Source organism: Chamaea fasciata, unplaced genomic scaffold, assembly GCF_029207755.1.
Source record: "Chamaea fasciata isolate MVZ Bird 193981 ecotype frontalis unplaced genomic scaffold, bChaFas1.0.hap1 SCAF_38, whole genome shotgun sequence".
Lineage (NCBI taxonomy): Eukaryota > Metazoa > Chordata > Aves > Passeriformes > Sylviidae > Chamaea > Chamaea fasciata.
The window spans coordinates 998,942-1,006,267 of NW_027094123.1; positions in this window are offsets into that span (position 1 = coordinate 998,942).

Genomic DNA, 7,326 nt, shown 5'->3' on the forward strand with positions numbered 1-7,326 from the left:
CCACTGTTGGTGGATACTGGTCTGGATGGACTCCAGAGCCATGGATCCGTCTCTGGATGGACACAGTTCTGGATGGACACAAGAGCCATAGATCCAAATTGGAACCTGTTCTGGATGGATGCAAGGGCCATGGATTCCACTCTGGATGGATACTGCTCCAGTTAGCAACCAGAGTCATAGATCCGAATCCAGATGGAGACTGGTCCAGATGGACACTGGTCCGGATGGTGACCAGAGCCATTCCTCCCACCTTGTATTGATAGTGGTCTTGCCAGACCCCGAGGCATGCATCCCACTCTGGATGGCCAGTGGTCTGGATGGGCCCCAGACCATGGATCCCCTATGAATGGACATTGGTCTAGATGGACGCCAGAGCCATGGATTCCAGCTGGACACTGGTGTGGATGGACACCAGAGCCATGGATGCCACTGTGGATGGACACTGGTTTGGATGGACATAAGAGCCACGGATCCCAATCTGGATGGACGCTGCTGTGAAGAGACACCAGAGCCATGGATCCCACAGTGGATTGACAGTGGTCAGGATGGACACCAGAGCAATGGATGCCACTGTGGATGGACGCAGGTAGAGATGCACACCAGAGTAATGGTGTCCGCTCTGGATGGACACTGGTCTGGATAGACAGCAGAACCCTGGCTTCCACTCTGGATGGACGCTTGCCTGAATAGACAAAAGAGCTATGGATCCCAGCTTGACACTGGTCTGGATGGACACCAGAGCCATGAATCCCACTCTGAATGCACACTACTCGTGATGGACACAAGAGCCATGCATCCCTCTGTGGATGGAGCCTGGTTTGAATGGACAGCACAGCCACGCATCCAGATGGACACCAGAGCCGTGGATCCCAACTGGACAGTGGTCTCGATGGACACCAGTGCCATGGATCCCACTGTGGATGGACACTGGTATGGATAGACATCAGAGCCTTGGATCCCAGCTTGACTGTGTTCTGGATGGAGAGCAGAGTCTTGGATTGGACTCTGGATGGATACTGCTCCAGATGGACAGCAGAGTCTTGGATTGGACTCTGGATGGATACTGCTCCAGATGGAACGCAGAGCCATGGATCCCACTCTTGGTGGATACTGGTCTGGATGGACTCCAGAGCCATGGATCCGTCTCTGGATGGACACAGTTCTGGATGGACACAAGAGCCATAGATCCAAATTGGAACCTGTTCTGGATGGATGCAAGGGCCATGGATTCCACTCTGGATGGATACTGCTCCAGTTAGCAACCAGAGTCATGGATCCGAATCCAGATGGAGACTGGTCCAGATGGACACTGGTCCGGATGGTGACCAGAGCCATTCCTCCCACCTTGTATTGATAGTGGTCTTGCCAGACCCCGAGGCATGCATCCCACTCTGGATGGCCAGTGGTCTGGATGGGCCCCAGACCATGGATCCCCTATGAATGGACACTGGTCTAGATGGACGCCAGAGCCATGGATTCCAGCTGGACACTGGTGTGGATGGACACCAGAGCCATGGATGCCACTGTGGATGGACACTGGTTTGGATGGACATAAGAGCCACGGATCCCAATCTGGATGGACGCTGCTGTGAATAGACCCCAGAGCCATGGATCCCACAGTGGATTGACAGTGGTCAGGATGGACACCAGAGCAATGGATGCCACTGTGGATGGACGCAGGTAGAGATGCACACCAGAGTAATGGTGTCCGCTCTGGATGGACACTGGTCTGGATAGACAGCAGAACCCTGGCTTCCACTCTGGATGGACGCTTGCCTGAATAGACAAAAGAGCTATGGATCCCAGCTTGACACTGGTCTGGATGGACACCAGAGCCATGGATCCTACTCTGAATGCACACTACTCGTGAGGGACACAAGAGCCATGCATCCCTCTGTGGATGGAGCCTGGTTTGAATGGACAGCACAGCCACGCATCCAGATGGACACCAGAGCCGTGGATCCCAACTGGACAGTGGTCTCGATGGACACCAGTGCCATGGATCCCACTGTGGATGGACACTGGTATGGATAGACATCAGAGCCTTGGATCCCAGCTTGACTGTGTTCTGGATGGAGAGCAGAGTCTTGGATTGGACTCTGGATGGATACTGCTCCAGATGGACAGCAGAGTCTTGGATTGGACTCTGGATGGATACTGCTCCAGATGGAACGCAGAGCCATGGATCCCACTGTTGGTGGATACTGGTCTGGATGGACTCCAGAGCCATGGATCCGTCTCTGGATGGACACAGTTCTGGATGGACACAAGAGCCATAGATCCAAATTGGAACCTGTTCTGGATGGATGCAAGGGCCATGGATTCCACTCTGGATGGATACTGCTCCAGTTAGCAACCAGAGTCATAGATCCGAATCCAGATGGAGACTGGTCCAGATGGACACTGGTCCGGATGGTGACCAGAGCCATTCCTCCCACCTTGTATTGATAGTGGTCTTGCCAGACCCCGAGGCATGCATCCCACTCTGGATGGCCAGTGGTCTGGATGGGCCCCAGACCATGGATCCCCTATGAATGGACACTGGTCTAGATGGACGCCAGAGCCATGGATTCCAGCTGGACACTGGTGTGGATGGACACCAGAGCCATGGATGCCACTGTGGATGGACACTGGTTTGGATGGACATAAGAGCCACGGATCCCAATCTGGATGGACGCTGCTGTGAATAGACCCCAGAGCCATGGATCCCACAGTGGATTGACAGTGGTCAGGATGGACACCAGAGCAATGGATGCCACTGTGGATGGACGCAGGTAGAGATGCACACCAGAGTAATGGTGTCCGCTCTGGATGGACACTGGTCTGGATAGACAGCAGAACCCTGGCTTCCACTCTGGATGGACGCTTGCCTGAATAGACAAAAGAGCTATGGATCCCAGCTTGACACTGGTCTGGATGGACACCAGAGCCATGAATCCCACTCTGAATGCACACTACTCGTGATGGACACAAGAGCCATGCATCCCTTTGTGGATGGAGCCTGGTTTGAATGGACAGCACAGCAACGCATCCAGATGGACACCAGAGCCGTGGATCCCAACTGGACAGTGGTCTCGATGGACACCAGTGCCATGGATCCCACTGTGGATGGACACTGGTATGGATAGACATCAGAGCCTTGGATCCCAGCTTGACTGTGTTCTGGATGGAGAGCAGAGTCTTGGATTGGACTCTGGATGGATACTGCTCCAGATGGAACGCAGAGCCATGGATCCCACTCTTGGTGGATACTGGTCTGGATGGACTCCAGAGCCATGGATCCGTCTCTGGATGGACACAGTTCTGGATGGACACAAGAGCCATAGATCCAAATTGGAACCTGTTCTGGATGGATGCAAGGGCCATGGATTCCACTCTGGATGGATACTGCTCCAGTTAGCAACCAGAGTCATAGATCCGAATCCAGATGGAGACTGGTCCAGATGGACACTGGTCCGGATGGTGACCAGAACCATTCCTCCCACCTTGTATTGATAGTGGTCTTGCCAGACCCCGAGGCATGCATCCCACTCTGGATGGCCAGTGGTCTGGATGGGCCCCAGACCATGGATCCCCTATGAATGGACATTGGTCTAGATGGACGCCAGAGCCATGGATTCCAGCTGGACACTGGTGTGGATGGACACCAGAGCCATGGATGCCACTGTGGATGGACACTGGTTTGGATGGACATAAGAGCCACGGATCCCAATCTGGATGGACGCTGCTGTGAAGAGACACCAGAGCCATGGATCCCACAGTGGATTGACAGTGGTCAGGATGGACACCAGAGCAATGGATGCCACTGTGGATGGACGCAGGTAGAGATGCACACCAGAGTAATGGTGTCCGCTCTGGATGGACACTGGTCTGGATAGACAGCAGAACCCTGGCTTCCACTCTGGATGGACGCTTGCCTGAATAGACAAAAGAGCTATGGATCCCAGCTTGACACTGGTCTGGATGGACACCAGAGCCATGAATCCCACTCTGAATGCACACTACTCGTGATGGACAGAAGAGCCATGCATCCCTCTGTGGATGGAGCCTGGTTTGAATGGACAGCACAGCCACGCATCCAGATGGACACCAGAGCCGTGGATCCCAACTGGACAGTGGTCTCGATGGACACCAGTGCCATGGATCCCACTGTGGATGGACACTGGTATGGATAGACATCAGAGCCTTGGATCCCAGCTTGACTGTGTTCTGGATGGAGAGCAGAGTCTTGGATTGGACTCTGGATGGATACTGCTCCAGATGGAACGCAGAGCCATGGATCCCACTCTTGGTGGATACTGGTCTGGATGGACTCCAGAGCCATGGATCCGTCTCTGGATGGACACAGTTCTGGATGGACACAAGAGCCATAGATCCAAATTGGAACCTGTTCTGGATGGATGCAAGGGCCATGGATTCCACTCTGGATGGATACTGCTCCAGTTAGCAACCAGAGTCATGGATCCGAATCCAGATGGAGACTGGTCCAGATGAACACTGGTCCGGATGGTGACCAGAGCCATTCCTCCCACCTTGTATTGATAGTGGTCTTGCCAGACCCCGAGGCATGCATCCCACTCTGGATGGCCAGTGGTCTGGATGGGCCCCAGACCATGGATCCCCTATGAATGGACACTGGTCTAGATGGACGCCAGAGCCATGGATTCCAGCTGAACACTGGTGTGGATGGACACCAGAGCCATGGATGCCACTGTGGATGGACACTGGTTTGGATGGACATAAGAGCCACGGATCCCAATCTGGATGGACGCTGCTGTGAATAGACACCAGAGCCATGGATCCCACAGTGGATTGACAGTGGTCAGGATGGACACCAGAGCAATGGATGCCACTGTGGATGGACGCAGGTAGAGATGCACACCAGAGTAATGGTGTCCGCTCTGGATGGACACTGGTATGGATAGACATCAGAGCCTTGGATCCCAGCTTGACTGTGTTCTGGATGGAGAGCAGAGTCTTGGATTGGACTCTGGATGGATACTGCTCCAGATGGACAGCAGAGTCTTGGATTGGACTCTGGATGGATACTGCTCCAGATGGAACGCAGAGCCATGGATCCCACTGTTGGTGGATACTGGTCTGGATGGACTCCAGAGCCATGGATCCGTCTCTGGATGGACACAGTTCTGGATGGACACAAGAGCCATAGATCCAAATTGGAACCTGTTCTGGATGGATGCAAGGGCCATGGATTCCACTCTGGATGGATACTGCTCCAGTTAGCAACCAGAGTCATAGATCCGAATCCAGATGGAGACTGGTCCAGATGGACACTGGTCCGGATGGTGACCAGAGCCATTCCTCCCACCTTGTATTGATAGTGGTCTTGCCAGACCCCGAGGCATGCATCCCACTCTGGATGGCCAGTGGTCTGGATGGGCCCCAGACCATGGATCCCCTATGAATGGACACTGGTCTAGATGGACGCCAGAGCCATGGATTCCAGCTGGACACTGGTGTGGATGGACACCAGAGCCATGGATGCCACTGTGGATGGACACTGGTTTGGATGGACATAAGAGCCACGGATCCCAATCTGGATGGACGCTGCTGTGAATAGACCCCAGAGCCATGGATCCCACAGTGGATTGACAGTGGTCAGGATGGACACCAGAGCAATGGATGCCACTGTGGATGGACGCAGGTAGAGATGCACACCAGAGTAATGGTGTCCGCTCTGGATGGACACTGGTCTGGATAGACAGCAGAACCCTGGCTTCCACTCTGGATGGACGCTTGCCTGAATAGACAAAAGAGCTATGGATCCCAGCTTGACACTGGTCTGGATGGACACCAGAGCCATGAATCCCACTCTGAATGCACACTACTCGTGATGGACACAAGAGCCATGCATCCCTCTGTGGATGGAGCCTGGTTTGAATGGACAGCACAGCCACGCATCCAGATGGACACCAGAGCCGTGGATCCCAACTGGACAGTGGTCTCGATGGACACCAGTGCCATGGATCCCACTGTGGATGGACACTGGTATGGATAGACATCAGAGCCTTGGATCCCAGCTTGACTGTGTTCTGGATGGAGAGCAGAGTCTTGGATTGGACTCTGGATGGATACTGCTCCAGATGGACAGCAGAGTCTTGGATTGGACTCTGGATGGATACTGCTCCAGATGGAACGCAGAGCCATGGATCCCACTCTTGGTGGATACTGGTCTGGATGGACTCCAGAGCCATGGATCCGTCTCTGGATGGACACAGTTCTGGATGGACACAAGAGCCATAGATCCAAATTGGAACCTGTTCTGGATGGATGCAAGGGCCATGGATTCCACTCTGGATGGATACTGCTCCAGTTAGCAACCAGAGTCATAGATCCGAATCCAGATGGAGACTGGTCCAGATGGACACTGGTCCGGATGGTGACCAGAGCCATTCCTCCCACCTTGTATTGATAGTGGTCTTGCCAGACCCCGAGGCATGCATCCCACTCTGGATGGCCAGTGGTCTGGATGGGCCCCAGACCATGGATCCCCTATGAATGGACATTGGTCTAGATGGACGCCAGAGCCATGGATTCCAGCTGGACACTGGTGTGGATGGACACCAGAGCCATGGATGCCACTGTGGATGGACACTGGTTTGGATGGACATAAGAGCCACGGATCCCAATCTGGATGGACGCTGCTGTGAAGAGACACCAGAGCCATGGATCCCACAGTGGATTGACAGTGGTCAGGATGGACACCAGAGCAATGGATGCCACTGTGGATGGACGCAGGTAGAGATGCACACCAGAGTAATGGTGTCCGCTCTGGATGGACACTGGTCTGGATAGACACCAGAACCCTGGCTTCCACTCTAGATGGACGCTTGCCTGAATAGACAAAAGAGCTATGGATCCCAGCTTGACACTGGTCTGGATGGACACCAGAGCCATGAATCCCACTCTGAATGCACACTACTCGTGATGGACACAAGAGCCATGCATCCCTCTGTGGATGGAGCCTGGTTTGAATGGACAGCACAGCCACGCATCCAGATGGACACCAGAGCCGTGGATCCCAACTGGACAGTGGTCTCGATGGACACCATTGCCATGGATCCCACTGTGGATGGACACTGGTATGGATAGACATCAGAGCCTTGGATCCCAGCTTGACTGTGTTCTGGATGGAGAGCAGAGTCTTGGATTGGACTCTGGATGGATACTGCTCCAGATGGACAGCAGAGTCTTGGATTGGACTCTGGATGGATACTGCTCCAGATGGAACGCAGAGCCATGGATCCCACTCTTGGTGGATACTGGTCTGGATGGACTCCAGAGCCATGGATCCGTCTCTGGATG